The sequence below is a fragment of the Rhincodon typus genome, chromosome 12 (assembly GCF_021869965.1).
Source record: "Rhincodon typus isolate 14 chromosome 12, sRhiTyp1.1, whole genome shotgun sequence".
Taxonomy (NCBI): Eukaryota; Metazoa; Chordata; class Chondrichthyes; order Orectolobiformes; family Rhincodontidae; genus Rhincodon; species Rhincodon typus.
This window is the reverse complement of record NC_063343.1, coordinates 71,476,744-71,490,588: the sequence shown is the minus strand read 5'-3', so window position 1 is coordinate 71,490,588 and position 13,845 is coordinate 71,476,744.

Below are 13,845 nucleotides of genomic sequence, written 5' to 3'. Positions count from 1 at the left end.
AGGGTTAGAGCAGTTTAGGGGAGGCAAAGGCCTAGTGACATTGGCAGTACACTATTAATCTAGAGACCCTGGTAATGGTGTGGGGATCTGGGTTTGAGTCCCACCAGGGCAGATGGAAATTGAATTCAATTAAAAATCTGGAATTAACAGTCTAACAGTGATCACAAAACCAGTGTCAATTGTCAGGAAAAACCCATTAGGGTTCAGGGAAGGAAATCTGCCATCCTTACCTGGTCTGGCCTATATGTGATTCAAGGCCCACTCTTAACTGCCCTCTGGGCAATTAGGGATGGCAATAAGTGTGATGCTCACATCACATGAACAAATAAATTTTATTTTTTTACTCAAGGCTGCTCAACCAGGATTGGGGTTGGGAATTATTTTGACCGTTCATGACTTGGAGTTGAAATGGATACAAAATCAAACTGGGAAGAATGGGAACTGTGGGGATAAATGAGATTGACTTGTCAATTCAATAAAGCTCATCATTGCCTTGTTGTACTCACCTTGCGCTCTCACAATATCCAAAAGGCACTGAAGTTTATCATTCCTGTTCAAAAATTAATTTCTGCAAATCTCTGATAGTAGATTTTATAAACTCTGGGAAATATACACGACACATGACACGTTATAATTATTCCTGGAATAAAGTCAAACCTTGCCATTTTTTGATCTCAGGTCCAGGGTAGTGTTATTCTCCTCAGAATGTTAATTCCTTTTCTGATTCTGTAGATTAGAATTAATATTCCAAAACAAAATATGTCTCTTTAATAAAATTGACTGAAAGAACAGCTTTCAACATTTTAAGTGAAGAAGAGTTTTATCAGGCGTGGAGAAATAATACAGCACTTGTTGAAAATTTACATAATCTGCACTCCATGCTTCAAAGCAAAACTTTGGAGAATTAATCACCTTCAGTGCAGATCCTTCAGAACCAGCCCTTGTGTGTATATCGTAATGCAACAGTGAGTTAAAAATGTTAATTTTCCTGATAATCTTTTATTACCAAATAATTCCATATTAATTATATCGTATTCACAAACTGAGTCATTTCACTCAGCTGGTCTACTTCTGCATTTTGTTCCACACAAATGTTCTCCCACATCTTACTTCATCTCACTCAATCAACCTATTCCTTCTAGCCCTTTCTTTCCCATATGTTTCACTTATTTTCCCTCTTGAATTTCAAATTCTATCAGCACCTGGTAAAGAGGTTTCTCCGAATTATCAAAAGGATTTATTAATGACTATTCTTCTGATGTCCAGCAGTTTTGAAATCCTGCCATCATGTAAAGCTGTCTCACCAAGGAATGTTGTTGCTAAAGCCCAAGAAGATAGGGCGAAAGTAAGACAAATAAAAAGAAAATACTGTGGATGTTGGATATTCCGAAATAAAAACTGAACCTCAGAAACATACATATCAGGAGCAGGAGTAGGCCATTCAGCCCTGCAAGCCTGCTCTGCTATTAAATATAATCATGGTTGATTATCCAACACTGTCGCTTGTTCCTGCTTTCACCCATACTCTTTGATCTCTTTATCTTCCAAGTGCAATATCCAACTCCTTCTTGAAATTTTATAATGTTCTGGCCTCCACCGCTTTCTGTGGTATTAAATTCCATAGGCTTGCCATTCTGTGGGTAAAGAGATTTCTCCTCATCTCAGTCCTAAATGGTCTACCCCTTAACCTTGGACTGTGATCCCTGGCTGTTGACTCCCTGGTCATTGGGAACGTCCTTTTTGAATTTAAACTTGTGATTCTGTTAGAACGTTTTTTTTTCTAGATTTAGATTTTAGATTTTATTGTCATGTGTACTCAAGTACAGAAGTATACTGAAAAGGGTATAATGTCACCACACATGATGCCATCTTAGGTACCAAGGCACCTAGGTACAAAAAAAACTTAGGTACAAAGTAGTAAGAGAAATGAGAGTTAAAAGGTTAACCATTACTTCATAGAATAAGTAGAAAAATAAAGAAATAAGGTAATGGTTTACATTAAAGTCTTTTGCAGTTTAAACTAGGAGAATAAAGGAATAAGTTAAAAGTTCAACAGCCTTTGATGAATCTTCTGCTTATCCTGCTCTCTGGAGATAGACCTCACTCCCTCTCATTCTTCTGAACTCCAGCAAGTATAATCCTCAGTAATTCAACATCTCCTCATACATCAGTCCCGCCATTCCATGAATCAGTTTGCTGCACTCCCTCTTTAACGAGAACATCCTTCCTTGAATGAGGAGACTAAAACTGCGCACAATATCCCATGTGTGGTCTCACCAAGGCTCTGTACAATTGCAGCAAGACATGACTGTTCCTGTACTCAAATCCTCTCGCTATAAGGCCAATATACCAATTGCCTTCTTCATCGCCTGCTGCTCCTGCATAGTTTCAGCGACTGGTGCACAAGGACTCCCAGGTCTCATTATGCATTCTGCACTTTCAATTTAAAGCTATTCAGATAATAATCCACCTTTTTGTTTTTGCAACCTCACACTTATCCATATTATACTGTATCTGTTATGAATTTTCCCATGCATGCAGCTGGAGTGCTGGAGAAACTCAACACGTCTGGCAGCGATAGTAGGAACTGCAGATGCTGGAGAATCTGAGATAACAAGGTGTAGAGCTGGATGAACACAGCAGGCCAAGCAGCATCAGAGGAGCAGGAAGGCTGACGTTTCGGGCCTAGACCCTTCTTCAGAAAGTCTGACAGCATCTGCTGTTGTAGAAACAGAATTAAAGTTTGAAGAGCCAGTGCAGGTATGATGGGCCAAATGACCCCTCCTGCACGTTCACAATTCTGAGATACTGTAATTCTGTTAACATTTTGAGTCCAACAGAAGAGTCACACTGGGTTAGAAAGATTAACTCTGTAACATTAAGATGAAATCACGATAATTGATGCTGCAGGATACAAGTCCTCTTCTCACTTTGACCAACTGTGGAGTCGGTGCAGTGTATGGTCATTGCAGTCAGCTTTCTGTAATGTTACAGTGACACCATGGAACTATGATATCGGTAGTATTGAACCCAGAGTAAATGCAAATCTGAGATCTTATAACAGTGTCAATAGTATCATCAATAAACTTCAACATATTTATTGCAACAAGAACACAAACTTTGTGGGATATGTTACATGGGCTCATATAGAGTGAGACCACAAAAAGCCGCGCAGCACTGAGGGGTTTGAGAATCCTCTGATTTAAGTTGGAGATTGATAGATTCTTGATTAGTAAACGGATCAAAGGTTATGGGGAGAAGGCAGGAGAATGGGGTTGAGAAGCATATGAATCATGATCAATGGTGGAGCAGACTCAATAGTTCAAATGGCCTATTTCTGTTCCTATATTGTATCATCTTCTCGTCTTATGAATCACAAAATGCTAGCGGACAAATTCAGTGGTTAACAGAGAGGGAGGGTCACTTGACCTGAAAATATTAACTCTGATTTCTCTTCAAAGATGCTGCCAGACCTGCTGACCTTTTCCACCAACTTCTGTTTTTGTTTGAGATTTACAGTATCCACAGTTCTTTTGGTTTTTATGTAGGGAAATCAATTAGTCTGTTGACTTATTTTAAACAGCATGGAATATAAAAATGATGATGTCTCAGTAGAATTATACAAAACACTAGTCTGACAACAACTGGAATACTGTGACCAGTTTGGGCCCCTTATCTAAGAAAAGATAGAGTGATATTGAAGTCAGTCCAGAGAATGATCATGAGGCTGATACCAGATTTGTCATATGAGGAGACATTCTGTAGGCTGGGCCTGTACTCATTGGACTTTAGAAGAATGAGAAGTGACCTTATTGAAGTATATAAGATTCTTAGAGGGCTTGACAGGGGAGATGTGGGAAGGTTGTTTCTCTTGTGGAAGAGACTAGGACAAGAGGACATCATCTCAGAGTAAGGGGCCATGCATTTATGAAAAAGATGAGAAGGAATTTTGTCTCACAAAGGGTAGTGTTCCTGTGGAATTCTTTACCACAAAGGGCTGTCAAGGCTGGATCATTAAATATATTCAAGGCTGAAATAGACCAATTTTTAATCAGAAAGGGAATCAAGGGTTATGGGGAAAAGGCTGGAAAGTGGAGTTGAGGGTTATCAGATCAGCCATGATCTCACTAAATGGCAGAGCAGACTCGATGGGCTGAATGGCCTCCATCTGCTCCTTTGACTCCATGTTTTCATGGTCTTAAGCACTCTGATCTTAACACACTTGCAGTGTGTTTGGACCAAGAACACGCATTAATTATAGACATTTCCTCTACATTGACAACTGAAGGTTAGCAGTTGGATCACCTTATTGTCCTTAATTGCATTGTTTTTATTTTGGATCTTATTGTTCCCTCTCTTAAACCTGTGGAGTTATTTAGCAGAAGAAGGTATCCTGCACTAAGTGTTTTCTGAAGCAACCATCTACACCATGCAGATTAGCTGCTGATTCAACTCTCCTGGCTCTGTCTGAGTTTGTCATTTGGTGAGGTCAGAGAAGTTTCTCAAAGTTAATCAAGTTTACAGAGATAGGGTTGGGGTTAACTTGCTGTTATAAGGTCTTCATTGAGACTGCAGCATGTGAGGAGACCGGAGCAGAGGTAAAGGAAGGCAATCTGCTTGCAAAAGGTGGCGGAAACAATAGAGAAAGGAATTGACATTGGTCAGGCTTTATGATGAGCAAGACTTTTAAGGAAAGCTTTCCAGATTGAAAGGTGAGGAGGCGTTTTCTTTAAGCTTAAGGGTTAAAAAGTAAAATCACTAAAGTCCTACCCAAGCACAGGGCTGCTCTGTTGTTAGAGAGAGAGGGATGACTGGTGGCAGTTTAACCTGATGGTCACCATGCCTCAGATCAGGGAAGAGGCTGAGAAGGAATGTTCTTCATGGTAACCTCAGCCAATAAGGGATACACTCACACCTTCGCAAGGATTTTATTGTCTTCAGTTTTACTTTGCATTTTGAGCAGACCTGTGAAGATAGCTGTACGCCAGTGCTCCAGAGAAAGACGGGTAGAGTGAAACTAGACCACTTCAGAGTAAAAGGTTATTGCTAGTCCCAGACCAGAAGTGTTAGGGTAAAACTCTAAAGGTATTATTTAAATCTGAGTACATTTAAGCTCGGGTGCTTGAATAACTCGAAGAAGAAGCTAATTGCAGTTTCACTCTGTAGGTTCACTCTACATTCATTCCACAATATCTCCATACCTGGAACCAACCTATGGACCTTCTTTGGACTGCCTCCAATACTGATACATGTTTCCTTAATTAAGAGGCCCAAAACTGTGTACAAAATTTAAAAAACATGCTGAAGTGTAAGACTCAGGACCTGTGGTACGAGAACTGTCCAGGTTACATTTATTGTCCTATACAAGGTATGCTTTTGGGAACTATATCAAAGGTGAACTTGGATAATGTACAAGAACTGCTGTTCTTGTAATTAAAAATAATTTAATTTGTGTTATACACAGATGGTTTTGTTTATTCTATTTTATCTTCATTTCTTTTCATAATAAACTTCTGTTTTATTGTTAAAACAAAATATGCAGCATGCTTCAATGATAACTGGAACAAGAGACACATGTAAAATTTCCCATACATTATCCAGTGCCATATCAGCAGATTCTCAATAGATTCTTTCATTATATCAAGTCAAGGGAATTCATTGTCTTCTCTTGGAACAGACTGAAAGCAAATGGAGTGTGCATGAGTCTTTCCCAAGATAGTAGGATTCCCCATGATGCAAGGCACCATGGACTACATACATATGATTTTGCAAGGTTCACTAATGAGATGTGTTGTAAATGGGTCTATAAGACTTTGAAGGGATCAATCATGAAGATTACAATGGCATCAAATAGAATCACACAATCACAGAATTGTTACAGCGAAGGAGGTCATTCAGCCCATTGTGCTTGCAGCAGCTCTTCAAACGAGCATCACTACCTTGTGCCAATCTCCTGACTTTTGCCCATGTCCCTGCACACAATTTCAATCCAAATAACCCCTCCAGTGCCCTCTTGAATGCTTCAATTGTACCTGCCTCTACCACATTTCCAGGCAGTACATTCCAGACCCTAACGACTCACTGTTTGGAAATGCTTTTTTCTCACATCACCCTTGCTTCATTTTCACATAAAACAGTTCCTTCTCATTCTTGTTCTTTTTATGAGCAGGAACAGCCTATCCCTATCTGCTCTATCTAATCTACTTGTGATATTGAAAACCTCCTGACGAGCTCCTCTAAAAATCTTGCTCCAGTTATATATCCATTGAAATTACTCTCTGTTTCCTATCCCTCCAACAGTTTTGTATCCATGTTGCTACTGACCCTTTTATATCAATTACCTATAACTGTCCTCACAAATCTGTTACATGGCACTGTATCAAACACCTTCTAGAAATCCGCGTGGACCACATCAACAGTCTTACCAGGTTGTTACGCCTTCAAAACAACTTCAGTAATTACTTATACATGATTTTCCCTTCAGCAATCTGTGGTGACTTCCAAATTAACCCACCTTTTTCCATGTGACAATAATTCTATCCCTTCTCGTCACCATAGCTCCACTGTCACCATAGCATAAGCAGCATTTCTCCACTGTCACCATAGCATAAGCAGCATTTCTCCACTGTCACCATAGCATAAGCAGCATTTCTCCACTGTCACCATAGCATAAGCAGCATTTCTCCACTGTCACCACAGCATAAGCAGCATTTCTCTCTGTGGTATGGACAGCTGCAAAGTATTCATTTAACAGCTGAGCCATGCCCCTTGCTGCTAAGTGTCTGAGTAAGATCGGTTATCCCTACTTATCCCTTAACCACTCTCTTAATGTTTATATGCTTATTGACAACTTTGGGATCCCCCTTTATTCTAGCTGCTAGTCTTTTTCTCATAATCCCTCTCTGTTATTCTTATTTGCTATTTCACCTCCCCTTTGAACCCTTTGGTTCTCAATTGTATTTTCTGTCTTTTGCCTGTCATAAACATACTTTTCTTCCTAACATTAATTTCTACCTCCTTAGTCATCCAGGGAACTCTGGATTTATTTGTCCTTTGTTTTTGCCATTTGAGAGAATATACGTCGATTATACACGAGACCAAACAGGTCCTGTCATTTCCTTTCATTAAAATGGATAATAGCAGCAACCCTTACCCTGAGCAACAGCTCATAACGTAGAGTCAGCTGAGATGCACATCAAACAAGATGCACTGAAACCAGCCAATCTTACTTCTTACTCAATGTGGAGTTGCTGTGTGACCACAGTCAGTATATTGTTGAATATTTATCATATTGTTGAATGCCCACTATCCTAGCAGTAGTTGTGATGTTTTTATTCTGAGACAGTTGACTGTCCCCTCAGCCTTTCAGTTGTCATGTTACTGGTGAATAAGGTATACAGCGACCAAAGTTCCACTCTGCAACCCAGCAACACATGGTGAGGATTTGTACAACAATTGGATTTTGGAGGCGTCTCTCTAAGTCAGAAAAATGTCTTTTGCACTTATATTGTTTAAGAAATAACTTTCTGGACATACAAATCTATTAGCTTTGAGATAGAGCCATATTGCTTAATATACATGGTTAATTATACATAAGCACACATAAGGGAAGGTATCACTGTAGTGTAATGTCACTGGACTCATAATCCAGGTTAATATTTGGGATCATGGATTCAAATCCCACCACATTACAAAAAAAAAGCCATATATGCACTTTAGAGAAAAGAAAATTATCACAATGAGGCTGGTGCAAATTATCATCTTCTGTCACAATCCATTGTTGAAGCAAAAAGCTTAAATTATTTTTAAGGTTTTGGAGTAGATCTGTAGCTCGGGTTGTGGGTGTTGAGGTTGGTTGGCTTGCCGAGCTGGTTTGTTGTTTCGCAGACGTTTCGTTACTGTGCTTGGTAACATCCTCAGTGCAGCCTCTGATGAAGCGTCGGTGTGTTTTCCCGCCTGGTTTTTAAAATTATTTTAAAAAGGAATTTTGTGGTTGTTTGAAAGCCAGTGAGCAGGAATTAGATGTGATAACATTTGTGGAAAATTTACATCACAGCATCATGGGCTGGATTTTGTGATTCTGTGTGACGGCAGTGTATTAAAATTAGTTTAGGAAATAACACAGGCATGAAGCAGGATAGCCCTTTAAAAAGGCCTGCCTCAGTGTTTTAGGACTTCATTCCAATTGGAACATATCAGCAAAACTGGAGCCCTCACATTCCCACCTCCTACTCTGAACACTCTCCGTGCCTCGTCCACACTGTCCCTCATAACTTCACGTACTCTCCATACTAAACAAATCCCCACAACTCACCCTTCATTGCCAGAATACTCCAAAATCTCAAGCTCTGACCCATTCCCCTCAAGGATGCTCATACTGTCCAGGCCAATCCAGGGCACATCCATGCAAATTAACCCACTATATTAAACGAATGAAGCTCATAGCAACAATAGGATGCATTTTAAAATACTTTTAAAAACTCATATTATCATAAATTCCTACTTTCTTAAAAAAACAATCTCCTTTTACCATAAGCAGTAAGTGCTTCATTCATCCTTTTAAACTAGTTCAGAAATCACATAACACCAGGTTATAGTCCAACAGGTTTATTTGAAAACACAAGCTTTCAGAGTCTCACTCAGAAACTGAAATTAGCTAAAAATGCTATATTTTTTGTAAATAAACATTTTCTAATTGACACAATAAATCAAAGAGTCAGGTCACACATTCAAGAATTCCTTCTCTCAGACTCAGCTGTTTCAATGTTCTAAGGGATGCTTGGGAATTCAGCCAAGAATGATCAATAAGGCTTGTCTATTGAGCAGGCCGAGTTAGTAGTACAGGATGTGAACCAAAGCAGCCATACGCTTAAGTGGCACAGGCAAGGATTACAACCCCAGATGATGGTGTTGAGCTTCCTGGAATCAGATTGGAGATATCAAATCCATCCTTGTGTAATGTATCCTTGTCTGCGGGAATATTCAACCCTGTGTTTCTGGGACATTAGTCTGGTGTTAGGATTACTCATCCAGCAACAGTACCAAAGGCTGTGAAAACCTCAAGTTAGTTCAACATCATTTGCCTCTTGTTAGTACACACTAGCTCTTCTCAATTAATCCACACTTTTTCAAATGTCTGATCATAAAATCAGCATGAATTCAACACTTTTATAGATATTTGTGATCCAACTGTTCAAATGTGTTGTGGCAAACTTTTGGAGCAGCTGGGACTTTTTCTTACATGAACAAAATGTGGGTGTCGCTGGCTGGGTCATCATTTCCTGCCCGTCCCTAGTTGCCCCTTGAGAAGGTAGTGGTGAGCTACCTTCTTGAATTGCTGCAGGTCCATGTGCTGTAGGCAGACTCATAATGACCTTAGGGAGGGAATTCCAGAATCCTAGGATTTTGACCCAGCAACACTTAAGGAATGTGATTCACTTCCAAGTTGCTGAGTGGCTTGGCAGGTTAACTTAAAGATGCTGGTGTTCCCATGTTTCTGCTGCCCCTGAGCCCACACTTTTTAGTTGGGAAACAAAACCACATGCTAAGCTACAATTTTATATTCGTGAAAGAGTGTAGACTTCCCATTTCTAATGAGGGACACAGATCAAACAGTTATTTAATCTTTGTTTGACCCCATACTTAATGTAATTAAATTAAATCTCAAATAATCCCATGTTTTATGATGTCATTTGTAAGGCAGGGGACAGAATTGGCCAAATGAATTAAGCTGGCAGCCTCATGACCCACTTACACCTCATGTAAACATGTCCAAACAACGCGTATGGGTTTCCTAGAAAATGTGCTTTCTTATTTTGCCTCCTTTGGTGCTTATTCAGATGAGATATTCTGTCACTGGGAAGGAGGATGCATTCTCAATGCAGTGGTGATATTAGAAACTGTCATAACTTGCTGAGAGAGTGATAATGATGCTCGGTGCATGATGAAAGGAGGCATTTACAATTGGGAATTGTCTTTTGTTATTGATGTTAAAACATAATGTTTGAGTGCAGTGAGCTTTAATCTTCATTCAGTTTGTACTCGGGATGATCTGAAAATGATTGATACGAATATCAGGTGGCAAAAATTCTCTGAAAATAATCAAAAAATACAGTTTTTTTTCTATGTTTCCAGTCCACTGACTGTGATTTACAGCCAATGAAAACTGTTCAATTTAATAAATTTATGCAAAGGATCCTGCATGATCATTTGGGATAGAGCGGTGGAATGACTCCCATTTGGTCCCAGCCAACATGTGGCAGCACGGGTGGCTCAGTGGCTAGCACTGCTGCCTCACGGCGCCACGGACCTTATTTCAATGCCAGCCTCAAGTGACTGTCTCTGTGGAGTTTACACATCCTCCCCGTGTCTGTGTGGGTTTCCTCCGGGTGCTCCAGTTACCTCCCACAGTCCAAAGATGTGCGGATTAGGTGGATTGGCCACACAGGTGTGGTGAATTAACCACAGGGAATGCAGGGTTACAGGGAGAGGGTGGGATGCTCTTCAGAGGGTTGATGTAAACTTGATGGGCTGAATGGCCTGCTTCCACACTGCAGGGATTCTATGGATGCACATTCTTTTACTATCATTTTTAAAAGCATGGATTGCTAACTTTGGAGGACATTGCTGGATGCAAAATCGTTTACAGACATTTTGTGTATTCAATAGGGACTAGATTTCAGAGACAATAAAGTGCTTGGGACTTCCTGAGACTGTTCCTTTTTTACTTATTTGTGGGATTTTGCCCCTAGGGTCAGACGGCATAAGCAGAATTAAGAGATGCCAATTTAAGATTGCAATGAGGAGGAATTTTTTCTGTCAGAGGGTTGGGATTCTTTGGAACTCCTTGTTACAGAGAGTTATGGGATGTAGAGTCCTTGTGTATATTTAAGGCTGAGCTAGATAGATTCTTGATCAGTCAGAGAATCAAGAGTTACAGGAAAGGGGAAGCAAAGTGAATGTGAGGAGTGTTGACTCAGCCATATGCAGTGATTGTAATGAGGTCAGCCAGGTGGACATCATAGAATATGAGTTCCCTGAATGGACCAGATTAACAGCCCCAATCAGGGAACCCTGGCTGACAGATATAAACAGGAGTGTCAAACATCCTGTTCACTTTGAGAGCCGGCTCTGAGGGAGATGGATCAGTACCAAGGAGTTTCTACGTGTCAATAAAGGGTGACCTGGTGAAGGGATCCTAGCCTCTGAGTACTTATTTCATCATAATCTGATTGAATGTGGAGCAGTCTTGAGGGCACAAATGGCCTATTCCTGTTCTTATTTCTTCTGGACTCATGGTCTTATTGCCTGGAGGAAAGTGAGGAGTTGACCTACTGAACAGCATGGTGATTCAGCGGTGAGCACTGCTGCCTCACGGTGCCAACAACCCAGGTTTGATTCCAGCTATGCGTGACTGTGAAAACTCCACAAAACATACTCCCAGTGTCTGTGCGGGTTTCCTCCGGGTGCTCTGCTTTCCTACCACAGTCCAAAAATGTGCAGGTTAGGTGGATTGGCCGTGGTAAATTGCCCCATAGTGTCCAGGGATCTGCAGGCTAGGTAAATTAGCCATGGGGAAAAGCAGGGATACAGGATCAGCATGGGTGGTGAGTTAGGTGTTGGGCAGTATGGTCTTCAAAGGATCAGTGCAGACCTGATGGGCAAAATGCCCTCATTCAGCACTGTGGGGATTCCAGATTAGTGTGAATCTGGAATCACATCTAAGCCTGAATGGGTAAGGACGCCAGATTTTCCTCCCTAAAGCATGTTAGTGAACTCAATGGATTTTTAAAGATATAATTGTCATAGACACCATCACTCTCATGTCAGTTTTTTAATTCAAATTTCAGTATCTACTAAAATGGGATGAGAACTCATGAACCAGCACATTAACCTGAAATTGTAAATTACCAATCAAGTTTCATTACTCCGACATCATTGCTTCCCTTTAGGTGAAATGCACTAAATAAATAGAAATCTTTCATTATGCTCATTTTTTTCCTATTAAGAAAGTGCTTGTAGGATGGGTGTTGGAATTAATTTCAGATATGCTTCTTTGAGCTCATATATGATACTTTGATCATTTCAGATGCCTTTACTTTCTGATTGGTCTGCTGTCAATTTTCAAACCAGTGAGGCTAACATTTGTGACTTTAAGACCATTGACATAGGAACAGGAGCAGGCCATTTGGCCAATTGAGACTGTTCCAAATTCATTGACATCATGGCTATTCACCCTCAAGTGCATTTTCCTCTCTTATCCACATAACCCTGATTCTGTCAAATAAAGCCAAAAATGTTAATGAAGAATTGTCACTGGACCCAAAACATTAACTCTGTTTCTCTCTCCACAAATACCAGACCTGCTGAGTTTCTCCAGAAATTTCTGGTTTTTTTCAACTCTGATCCCCTTACTGATTAAAAATGTGTCCTTCGCAGCCTTGAATTTACTTAATGATCTGGTGTCGGTAACTCTCTGCAGGAGAGAATTCCTCAGATTCACTATTTTCTGCGAGAAGAAAGTTCCTTCTCATCTTTGTCTTCAATGGACAAACCTTTACTCTGAGATGATAGTCCATGGTCATAGACTCTCCCACAAGGGGAAACAAACTTCTCAGATGTACCCTGAAAAATGACTACAATTTAAAAAAGATTATATTTGACCCTACACTGAATTCTGAAAAGGGTTGTTTAATAACACAGGATTTTGGAGGTAATTGTTGTTGCTGATTTGCTTAATCAGTACATGTGGTTGTAGATGGCAAAGTGTAGACAAAGTGAGATTCGGATAGCAACATGTATCTGACTGCTTTGCGCAATTGTGAAATATCATGGACATCAAAGGTCATTCAGGTGAGGAGAACTCTCTGACTGGCTCATGGGTGTGACTAAATGAGAGAGGACCCTTTAAACATCTGAAAGGGGAAATGGTGTCCCTTTTTCTTTCTCTCCAGTGAAAACAGCTGAATCTAAATAAAGCCAGATGTTTTCTCTCACTTCTTGCTTTTGACCAACATGTCAGAGACTTTATTGTTTATGAACCAGTTGCTCTATGCCTCCTGTGAAGAAGTGAAAAAATCCGAGGAAAAAGGTCAGAGAACTGAAAGAAACAAAAGGCTTTGAATCCTGAGTATTGGTGTTATTGAAATGCTTCCCAGTACTTTTCCCTTCCACACATAACACCAATATTTCTTTGTCTCTTTATGTCTGTGTTTGTAGAGGGTGTTTTAGAAAGATGTTAGAGTTTTAATTTGGAGAATTACATGTTGACAACTCAAAATTACTTACTGTGGTTCAAATCTACTTAGGAGCCCCTGTTAAGTACAGAAGACGTGTCCATGTTTGTTGTTAATGTAAGACTTATTTACCTGTAAATTATAAATTAGGTAAATTAGGAATTTTATAAACTTTGATAAATTTTTGTGGCAATCTTTACAACATAAAACAGGAACAGGCCCTTCGACCAACCGTGCCTGTGCCGACCATAATGCCATTCGAAACTAATCCCATCCACCTGCACATGATCTGTATCCCTCTAATCTCTGCCTGTTTATATGTCTGCCTAAGTGTCTCTTAAACATTGCTATCATATCTGCTTCTTCCACCTCCTGTGGCAGCCCATCCCAGGTACCAACCACTCTCTGTAAATAACTTTCCTTGTACATCTCCTTTAAACTTTTCCTCTCTCATCTTAAACCTACGTCCCCCAGGATTTGTGAAGATAGTCAGACTTGATTTGCAGTGTGCTAACCAATAAGGAGTATTACTTGTCAAACCTCTAAGAATCTTATACAGTGATGAAGCCATTTGAATCTTTAGTTAAAGATTAAATATACAGCTGAGGTG